This window comes from Gavialis gangeticus, unplaced genomic scaffold (genome assembly GCF_001723915.1).
Source record: "Gavialis gangeticus isolate Ggan-Ray unplaced genomic scaffold, GavGan_comp1, whole genome shotgun sequence".
NCBI classification, from domain to species: Eukaryota; Metazoa; Chordata; order Crocodylia; family Gavialidae; genus Gavialis; species Gavialis gangeticus.
The window spans coordinates 117,885,311-117,896,535 of NW_017729032.1; the positions used below are offsets into that span (position 1 = coordinate 117,885,311).

The 11,225-nt window shown below is 40.5% G+C and overlaps 1 protein-coding gene and 1 pseudogene across 1 annotated transcript in view; one reads left to right on the top strand and one right to left on the bottom strand.

Annotated features, from left to right (window-relative positions):
• Nucleotides 1-11,225, top strand: part of GPC5 (glypican 5) — a 1,496,686-nt gene that overhangs the window by 701,901 nt on the left and 783,560 nt on the right. The gene's annotated exons all lie outside the window — the stretch shown is intronic.
• Nucleotides 6,649-7,484, bottom strand: LOC109302932 (annotated as a pseudogene).

The following is an 11,225-nucleotide window of genomic DNA, read 5'->3' on the forward strand; positions in this document are numbered from 1 at the left end:
GAGGGATGTGGACAACATGGAGAGGGTCCAGAGGAGGGCCACTCGCATGATCAGGGGGCAGCAGGGAAGGCCCTACGAGGAGAGGCTATGGGACCTGAACCTGTTCAGCCTCCACAAGAGAAGGCTGAGTGGGGATCTAGTGGCCTGTTCCAAACTAGTCAGGGGGGATCAGCAGACACTGGGGAAGTCCCTGTTCCCCCGAGCACTGCCAGGACTGACCAGGAATAACGGTCAGAAGCTGGCAGAGGGTAGATTTAGGCTAGATATCAGGAGGCGCTACTTCACGGTCAGGGCAGCTAGGATCTGGAACCAACTTCCAAGAGAAGTGGTGCTGGCTCCTACCCTGGGGGTCTTTAAGAGGAGGTTAGATGTATACCTTGCTGGGGTCATTTGACTCCAGTACTCTTTCCTGCCATGGCAGGGGGTCAGACTAGATGATCTACTCAGGTCCCTTCTGACCCTAGAAACTATGAAACTATGAAAAGAAAGTAGAACATTCCACCACCCTATCAAATTGTCATTAATTTTGGTCTCTCAACAATCACAAGACAATATAAGCACGTTCAAATTCAAAGTGGCTATTCCTGGATCTCATCTGTGCCTCCTACATGACTCCTTTCATGCTGTGCCACAGATGAGGGATTTCTTGTCCTCTCCATCCATATTTATAGGGGTAGCTAGAGCCTTAGTAGTTGAATAGGCACATCTGTATTGTATTTAATCATGGGAATATTACTGGGCATCATAGCCATGACAGTGTGCAAACATATTAAGCCGATTATTGCCTAAATCCTACTGAGACAATAGTTTATTTTCTAAATAGCTATGATCTCCATGCTCTTCAGAAAAATGTATATTTTTTTCAGTACTCTCTACTGTGAGCACTTTAAAGCCCCAGTCATCTTGCTTATGGCCAGCAAAATGTCACTTCCTAATAAAATGGAATTCCTCTCCTCAGGATGTAAACGTGGAATTTTGACACTGTTTCTAGGCACCACCAGCTTTAGGAAAGAGAAATATAGCTTATAGTCCAACACAAATTCTCTTACTATGGAACTGAAACCACAATTATTCTTTTGTATACTTAATATTAAAAAAAAAGGGAGGGGAAACATTTTTCCCTGGGGAAATGGGTTGGGAATTTAGTTCTGTATCTGTACCAAAAAAAACAAAAAGAAAACAAAATAAAACAGCAACAAGACCCCCCACAAAAATAAAACCTACCACTGAAATGATACCATCTGAGGGTTCTTTGTTTGCAGGTTAGATTAAGGGTTGCAATTTCCAAGTACAAAATTGCATTTGTGAGTATGTGAACAGAGAACAAAAACCCACATCTGTATTGCTAACCATCATTATAAAATACCATTAAAAAACATAGTAGAGATGCTTGAAAATTAGAAGCTACTGGGATGGCTCTACAAGATGTTTACTGTACAATAGACTAATTAACTGCACAGTAAATGTTGTGTTTCTACACATGTACCCCTATTAAGCTGGAGTAAATTAATTTATGCTGCATCAGGATACAGTACAAGTACTATCCTGCTGCAGAGTAAACAACTATGCAGCAGTGCATGTGTAGACACTGCCACAGCTGGCTGGGGCACGAGGATGCTGCCATGTGAAGGCTGGCTGCTGGCTAGCCCCACACTGAAGCACCCTTATGACCCAGCCAGCCCCTCCATAGCACATTAAACCAGGGAGAACAACCCCTGGCTGGCAGGCTGAGTCCCTAGCTCTCTTGCCAGCCAGGAGGTGCTCTGACCTGGCTCAACTTGCTGTGATCCCGGGCACACATGTAAATGCATGCCTGGGAGCAACAAACTCCAGTTTGATAAGCACCAGAGTTTATTGCATCACATTAATATGCATGTGTCCACTGTGATCCCGGATTGTAGCCACAAGCCCAGATAGAGCAAAACCCAGTTAACTAGAAGCTGTGCAAAAGTGCAAAAGTTTACAGCTAACCAAATTTGTAGAAAACATTATGTCAGGAAACCTGAAAAGCTGGAGGCAATATCTCTTTAAACAATTCTAACCACAAAGCTCAGGGACAGCTTCATTTACTTCCATTACTCATACTGTCATTGCAGAAGACAGTTGTTTGTTCTTACTTCTTTTAACTGGTGTTTTGTAATACATATCAGGAATCCATGAGCCCAGAAGCTTGTAATTATATGGACCTTTCTCTTTCTTCAGATAAATGAACAAAGACCGTAAAATCTAAGAGTAATTCTTGTTCTTGTTCCCTTCACCAAAATAGATTGGGTTTCAGTTAATGTATTTGATTCATATGCTACCTTCTCCAGAAAAGGCTCAGGGTGGCTCACAACTGATTATAAAAATGATAAATATGATAACAAAATACTAACTAATAAAAAAGCTTCCCAAACAATGCCCCAAATCTTTGGTTTCTAAGTTTTTTAAGAAAATGAAGACAGATGCACTGTACTATTCAAAGTCTACTTTTGAACCCTCTTCTGAGTTCTTTTGTAGAGTGAATGAACAAAGAGTGTGAAAAAGGGCTCCTAACATGTTAGGTTTAAAGCTTTTCACTCGGTGAATATTGTGTTGTTGGAAAAGTAAATAAAATAAATAAATGAAAGGATCAGAATATAGTTCAACTCCTTGGAGGTTGCAGATATTCCTAGCGCACAGTCATCCCAAAAGATCTAACAAACATAAGCTATGATTGCCTTTGAGACTCAAAAGTAGTACTGCAGTCTCAAATACATGCTCATAAAATATTTTCAACCACAACATTGTGTAGTTTACACATAAATAGATATGTATACATAGGCATATACCAGAACAGTAGAAACAAGCACAAGGATGCTTGGAATAGATGATGTTACCCTTTTTTAAAGCAGCAATGCAATTTATGTCTCGATCAGGATGAAAGTTAAAAAAAAAATAAGTAGCAGGTATTTTTATCAACAGCACCATTATTACAGGAAAATGGTCTGTCTCTGCATACTGTCTTTCTTCATGAGAAAAATCCTGTCCAACCAAAATCTGAGATATTTTCTCAACATGTAGTCAATATAAATTTCATTAAAATAAGTGAGTATTTGCTGCAGTAAAATTGTATAACAACCTCACAATTTGGCTTTTTGACTTTGATTGGAGTATTTCCATAAATAAAGCTTTGAAGGAGCAAAAATATTTCCCTGTTTATTGGCTAGCAAATATAAGGCTTGTGAGAACTGCTTGATCCATTAAGATTATAAACAATTTCCTGTACATTAGCTGCTGTACCTATGATTCCAAAAATAATTCACTTACACTTTTCAGAGCAGATATGTTCAAATATAGATGTTTCTAAAGAGGACTATGAGCAATATGCCTGGATTGCCTGGATTCAGATGGATTACAAGACTTGTTCCTTCCTTTTACAAGGTATGGGAGAAGCAAAGCTGTAACCTAGGCACAAACATATGTGAGGTTGATGACACAGCTCATCAAGGTGTTAAAGGAGGAAGTGACAGGAATGCACACCAGATGCTCCTTAGTTCTCTAAGGGCACAGATGCATCCCATGTTGTAGCAATTAGTCTGTCACATAGCTACACTTTTGAATACAATTGATAATGTAAGAGCATACTTTTTAGGACTTTGCAATATTTTAGGAAGTGCTATGCAAATAAGCAAAACTAGTCATTCTTTGTATTCAATAAAAAAGCATATCCAGCTTCTACACTGCAGGCAACTCAAAAGGCTGATTTTTTTTCCTCACCCTTGCGTTTTTTTGTACAGCATATTTCCCTTTATCCATTTGATTTGGATGACATGTAAAGTTATCAACAGTTTTTGATTTTGTTATTCTTCACACATCTTTCAGAGAAAAATCATTTCGGTGGAATTTCCCTGGTGCCTTGTGAGTGAAGGAAACATTTCCCTTTACATTCAGGGTCAAACAAGCATGTCCTAAAGTGGCATTATAATCTCTCTTGTTTGGTGCCCTGTTCTCTTGCCAATATATCATATAGCCTATTTGTGCGTGTGTGTGTGTGCGTGCACGATACAGTAAAGATTAAATTGCTGTTATCCTTATGATCATTAGGGTCTTTCCTTAAATAAGCTGGAGGTCTCAGAAGTGTGTTATTTTCTTTTATTTGACAATGACAATATATGAATGATTAATTTTATCTATTACAGCAATAGTAACAGAAGATTTCTTTAGCATTGTGACCTCTGCTGTATCATAATCTGTGTTATCTATCCTTAGCTAGCTCACAAATGGTTCTCCAGCAGCCCCTTTTAGTTGGTATATTGTGACAGTTTCCTTTTATGCCAGCTTTTTAAACATTTCAATAACTAATGGGTGGTATTCTCTTGTGGCTGGTGTTTTCCCAGGTTTGTGAGATGATATGGTGTGGGTTTAACAACCTCAATTTTTCCAGATATTATCATAAGTTTCTCTCCAAATAATTTGAGTGCAAAAGCTACATTATTTATATAACTGTAAATGCTTGTCTCAGAAGGCTTAATTTTTTCTGTAATAGTTCTTAAAAATCAAATCAAACTATATATATTTATCAGAAGAAGAAGACATATTATTATACAAGTGCTAATCCTTCTAGAGATCACTTCCAAGTGATCTTTTTGCCTGGTTTGAGCAAAAAATGTGAACAAAGCTACATTGTATTGATGCTTGTCCAAAAACTGCACAATACCAATGAAGGGGAAACCTTCAAATCAATTTGCTATGGAATCAAGCCAAGATGATTTTTTAAATCACTCTTTCCCAATTTTCGTGAACCTATCAGATGAAACTTATAGAAATACTGAAGTGTTTCCTGCCACTGAAAGATTTGGCTAGAATTTTGGAGGTGCAAGGCTGACGTAGCATATATAATGCACATCATTTCCCTGTGAAAGAAAGAAAGGAATTAAACCATTTTTAGGTAACCATTCTTTACGAAGTATGACTTACCATCTCTTTGTAATGGCTGGACTACCAATGGGTTATGAATCTGTCAGTTTCTGAATTTAAAAAAATGCTCTCTTACCTATGGAAATAGGCACTCCTGTATGTAGATCAAGTTATCTTGGGTTCATTTCCCACAGCCAGTGCCACATACAGAAATAACATTACATGTTAAAAAGAACCACGGTTGTCTGTCTTTATTTTAGAATTTTGCAGGGGAGTTAAATAAGGTCAGGTATGGGTGACCAGTAAGAAAATAATTCCATTTCACTTTAGGCACACAAATGGTGCACAGCCACATATGTGCCACTTACAGACAGTTTATGATCCTATTTCACATGAAGCTTGGACACACAACCATCTACAAGGTTACTGAATCTGGTCAGGAGGGCAACACCTTGACCAAGCAAATATACAGCTTCATATGCTGTTCAAGTGAAAGTCCTCAAATTGTAGCTCATCCAAACCCTGTGACTAGTATGTATTAGACATTGGAGCTGGACAAGGGCCCTTCCATGTTTTAGCGTAATAACCAAGCATTAAGGACTTTAGGATCGTCCTGCCCACAGTGGTATGAACTCACATCTCTCTTGTTTCCCAGGAGAACTAGCTCTAACCACCAGCCCAGAGATAAGGCACTGTTGAGGACTTCCTCTATTGCTAGCCCTCTTCTTGAAGCTAGGCCACTGTTCCTTGAATTCAGTAATCATTGGATACAATGGAGAGAGAGCTGTGGGGAAGTTGCTGCCCCATTGGGAGTAAGGATCCAAACTAGACCCCAGGGCTCCTTCCCTTTGGCTGTAGCAACCATTGTACAAAGCCACACACCCTTCTTATTAAGGTAGGGTATTAGAAAGAAGAAAAACTATAGATTCAAACCATCTCTTGGGGAAGAAGTGTTAGAACCTTGGTGCTCTAAACTGTGTTTAAGTGACCAAATGGCAGGTAAGTGCCATTTAGGCATCTGCAATGATAGTATTCTGCCAACACAAGAGATGGACCCCTGGGCAAATAAAGAAACTTTTCAAGCCCTAAACCAGAATAAGTTCACACACAATCTTGAGTTCAAACTCAAAATGTTTCAGTTTGCAAGAACCATGCAAATCCTATGTTCTAGAGGGTAAGGAAATCTCTTTTTCCATCTGTAAGAGAACAGGGGAAGGAATGACCTTTATTTGGATGACCTATTTACTGAGCATTTTAGATGGCCAGAAGCTGTAGAGGGAAAAGAACTCTTGAGTTCCATACTGATGATCAGAAGGAAGTAAGTCTACAGGGAGAGTGGCATTAGTATAAACTTTCTACCCAGAACTTTTCCAGTGACACTCTGGGGGTTATCACGACTGTATACAAACTCAGAATTAATGTGGTAGGAGAACTGAATGGAAAGAAATGTGAAAAGAGCATATACTTTGTGGTGAGGATCTGTAGCTGTTACTGGTATTTGTCTAACCCTAAGGATCCTGCGCTACTAGGAGCTTCTTTGTTACATGCAGGGCACATCTAGATGAGATGTTATGTCACCATAGTGACAAGTTATGGCAAAGTAGTTCATTGCTATGGCGACATAGCATCGGTGGGCATGAACCATGATGCTGACGCTACTGCACAGTAGCAATGATATATATATAATCATGAAAAAATGTGGGTTTTGGGTTACTATTTTAATCCAAAAATTGGGGATATTTTTTTTTATCGGGAAAACTAGGACCCCTGCTTATCACTTTATTGACTTATACAAAAACATGTTAAGTTGTTGCCACAACAGCTGCCTGGATTCTCTGATGATCAGTGAACTCCTGATAAGGAGACTTGGTGAACACAGTCTCCTTTCAGAGGTCAGGGGTTAGATAACTGTAAATTTTAGAGATTGCATCAAAGGTGGCCTGAGCAAAGTTGCCTAATGTGGCAGTACAGCCACTAGCTGATGTGTAGCAGTCATCAATACCAGCCATCATCATTCTTAGGAACTGGGGCAGATATGATCCCTGTACCCTGGGGCACTGGGATCAGACACATCAAAACAGACCCACAATAGCCTGTAACCTTGCAGGGTACAGTATGGGGCTTACTGATCTTGTTACCCCAATAGTCTTGTTGCATTGGTACGATGGATAGGTTAGCCAGGTGACTGCCCCACAAAAAGCAGTAACAACTTCCTTGGAGCACTTGAGACCAAGACTGATGTGCCCATTGTAGTCACTGTAGCAACAAAAGCCTTGAACCTGGTACGCTGATTAGCCTGGGTGTGTTTCTGGACTGGCATGATATTCAGAACCTCATCCTTCAGGGAGTATCCCAGGAAGAAGTTGATGATTTCTGACTCCTTGATTGGAAGGGAGAAGGGATAAATCTCTTCAAGAGATTTGATTTTCATATACTTGACTAAGCAGCCAAGGTTTTTCTTCAGCTTTGCCTCCACGGGCCCTGTGGTGTTGGGCCATTCCCTGCCCTGGCCCCACCCATGATCCTGGAGGCTGCTGCCAAAGCCCTCCCCAGAAGCCACCCCATGCCACTCCTGTGCCTCCTGCTGTACTGGTGTCGTCTGCCATTTGCTGATGTCTTAAGAGTAGAAGTTGTTTATGAGCAGCGCTCCTGGCTTTCTTTGATTAAAAAGAAATCCCCAATTTTATGATTTAAAAAAGTAACCAAAAAAGCCACATTTTTTCTGTGATTAAAATGAAATACCACTCCTTATATAGAGAGTTTTTAAGACCTGGCTAGACCAAGATTTGGCTGGGATGATCTAGAATCATAGAATCAGAAAAATAGGATTGAAGGGACCTCAGAAGGTCATTTAGTCCAACCCCCTGTTCAAAGCAGGACCAGCCCCAGCTAGATCATCCCAGCCAAAGCTTTGTCTAGCTGGATCTTAAAAACCTCCAAGGATGGAGAGTCCACCTATTTCAGTACTTCACCACCCTCCTAGTGAGAAAATTCTTCCTAATATCTAACCTAAACTCCCCCTGCTTCAACATGAGACTGTTGCTCCTTGTTCTGTCATCTGTCAGTACCGAGAACAGTCTAACTCAATCCTCTTTTGAACCCCCTTCAGGTAGTTGAAGCCTGCAATTTAATTCCCTCTCAGTCTCCTCTTCTCTAGGCTAAATAAGCCCAGTTCCCTCAGTCTTTCCTCAGAAGTCATGTGCCCCAGCTCCTCACCATTTGTGTTGCCCTCTGCTGGACTCTCTCCAATTTGTCCACATCCTTTCTGTAGTGGGGGCCCAAACTGAACACAGTACTCCACATGTGGCCTCACCAATGCTGAATAGAATGGAACAATCACTTCCCTTGACCTATTGGCAACATACCTACCAGTGCAGCCCAGTATGCCATTAGCCTTCTGGACAACTTTTCAAGCCCTAAACCAGAATATGGTAGCAGATGGTCCTGCTTTGAGCAGGGGGTTGGACTAGATGACCTCCTGAGGTCCCTTCCAACCCTCATTTTCTATGATTCTATGATTCTAACTCCTAGAAGCTTCAGGAGCTGATGTTAGTTAAATAAAACCAAAGTTATTTTTCCATTTCTTCCAAGGCTTAATTAAGAATAAGTGGAGCAGTCCCTCCAGGCACTGTAACAGCAGCAGCTGTTTTCACAGCTCCTGCCAACAGCAGCATAGATTACACTAAGTTCTTATTTGGAAAAAAAACTTCTTTTAGTTTTAAATAAAGCTTAAATGCTTAGATGCTGCTCAAGTTGACAATATTAGTCATACTCATGTGGGAAAGATGTCTGCTCAACTCAAATGGGTAGGATTCTTCCATGATGAAAGGCTGTGTTCATCAGATGTTCCATTTTACTGCAACTCAATCATGTTAAAGTTCACATGGGCTGTTTGGTGACTACTAAGTAAAGGAAATCAACAGAATTGGAAACATGATTTTTAATACTCATACTTTTGCTTATCTCCAGCACTGCTTAGCTTTATTCCAAACAAAAAACAAACTAACTACTTTTACATAGAAAAAATTGTGTTTTTTCAAGTGTTTTGACACTGAATTGATGACAGTGATGAATAGTTTTCTTCCAGTGTTAAGAAAAACTCATGAAGAAGGAATGGCTGATTGCCAATACTCACTTATCTACTCAGAATGTCCATCTCCTTATTTCCTGATCAGGCTTAAGTCTGTTTACTTTCAGGGTCCATTATACAATGTATTTATTTACTCAAGCTTTTTCTAAAGGAGGGGCTTTGAGGGAAAGCTAGGTTGTATGGAGGTGGGAGTTTTATTGTTAGTCACTTGTCTTTCTCTCTGTGTATTTTTAGAAGACCATGAGTTGCAAACAGCTGCTGTAAAACTCAGAATACAGTGTGTGAAGCATGAAGTCATTGATGCAATGGAAACAATGTCCAGCTACTTTGAAAAATAATCAACAACAATAACGAATATCTGGCTTTTAAAAGGGCCAGCAAAATCTATATGCAGATTAGACCCTGGTGTCCTGGTCATTTTTCATGGATGGACTAAGCCTTAATTGGTGTATGGAGTGTAGTTTTTCATGATTTACACCTCCCTACTGGCCACCAGACTTAACTTCTGGCAAACACTTTACTGCAACCATGGAATCCCTTAACTTCAGCAATTACTGCAGGAACTTCCCTAGCAATTTGGGCATAATTCCTCATAGTCTTATTCATAGTTTGTGAATAGCAGGCAATGGAAGCTTTGTATCCATCATTCTGCAGGTGGATGAGGGCAGCCCTCACTCCATATGGTGATGCATCGCAAGAAAGCAGAAGTTACTTCTCTACTAGCACACTATTGGACAGTAACAGTCGCTTCACATATTGAAAGGTGTGTCATGAAGTTTAGTCCATTTCTACATGGCATCCTTATTCAATAGGCAAAGCAAAGGCTCAACAACTGCAGTCTTGTGTTTTAGGGAAGAATTATAGAAACTAAGCAGACCCAGGAATGCCTGCAGTTCCTGCTCATTCTTATATGTTGGGGCCTTATGAATAGCTTTTACCTTTCCATTCACTGGATGAATTCCAGTGGCATCAAACCTGGAACCCTAGGAACTCCATGCTGGTTACTCCAAAATCACATTTATTTTTCTGAGTTTCAGGCCATCATTAGAAATATGGCATAATACTTCTTGTAGTCAGACAATTAATACTGATGATGAAGACATCATCAAAATATGGCACAACTCCCTTAAACATGTCAGTTATCCATGAACTTTTGGAAAATTCCTAGTGCAATGCTTACTCCAAATTGTAAGCACTAAAGGTCCCTTATGGGTGATAATTTTTGTACATCAGCAGTTTGATCACCCACAAAGAGGTCTTAGTACACTTGGGGCAAGTCTGATTTAGCAAAAACCATCTCCCCAGTAAGTGGCAAGAAGTTGGTTTACTGCTGGAATCTGGTATGCGTATGAGTGTTTCAGTAGTGCCTTATTCTTTAATATACTTGTAGTCAGCATATAACTGAATATCACCATTTGGCTTCATGATATAATGGATACATTGGAAGTGGTTCATGTTTGATTTAAATTTTCTTTGTGTTCACCTTTTCCTCCTTGTTCTCCAAGTCAATCAAACTCTGCATACATTTTTAGACGAGGGGTGATGGCAACATGACTGTAAGGCCTCTGAACTGTAGCTGGGCAACTAGGTTAGAAACTCACAACCCATTATGCAGGGCCAGCTGAGACTGCTAATTGGTTCTAGGGCTGTTTTTAAAGAGCTCTTGGCTCCTGCTGTGCAAGAAACTGGCTTTAGTCTGTGAGCAGCAATCATCCTTGTGATTTTTCTGATGCCTGCTTCTAATTCCCTGCCTGTGTACCCAGTCCATGAACTTTGAAACCCCTGTTTGACCTCAGCTCACTTTCTGACATCTGCTTCTGGTAATCCCTCTGTCATGATTCATGAACCCTGGCTTGACTTCAGCTTGCCCCCCGACTATGAATGCTGGTAACATGCCTCAGCTCTAACCACTAGGCATAATACATCTGTGGATCCTGACTATGATGAAGGTTCATTCAAATCACAGTCACAGTTGGATCCAATGTAAATAACAAAGGCTGTCCCTTATAGACACCAAACTGTTCATCAAGACCTTGCTAAAAGGTCACACATCCAGGAGGGGCCAGCAGGGAGCTGCATGCTCAGAGCAACCAGCACGGGTTCATCAGCGGCAGGTCCTGTCAGACCAACCTGGTGGCCTTTTACGACCAGGTCACTAAATCATTGGATGCAGGGGTGGCAGTGGATATAGTTTTCCTAGACTTCAGGAAGGCTTTTGATACTGTCTCTCACCCCATTCTCATTAGGAAGCTGGGGG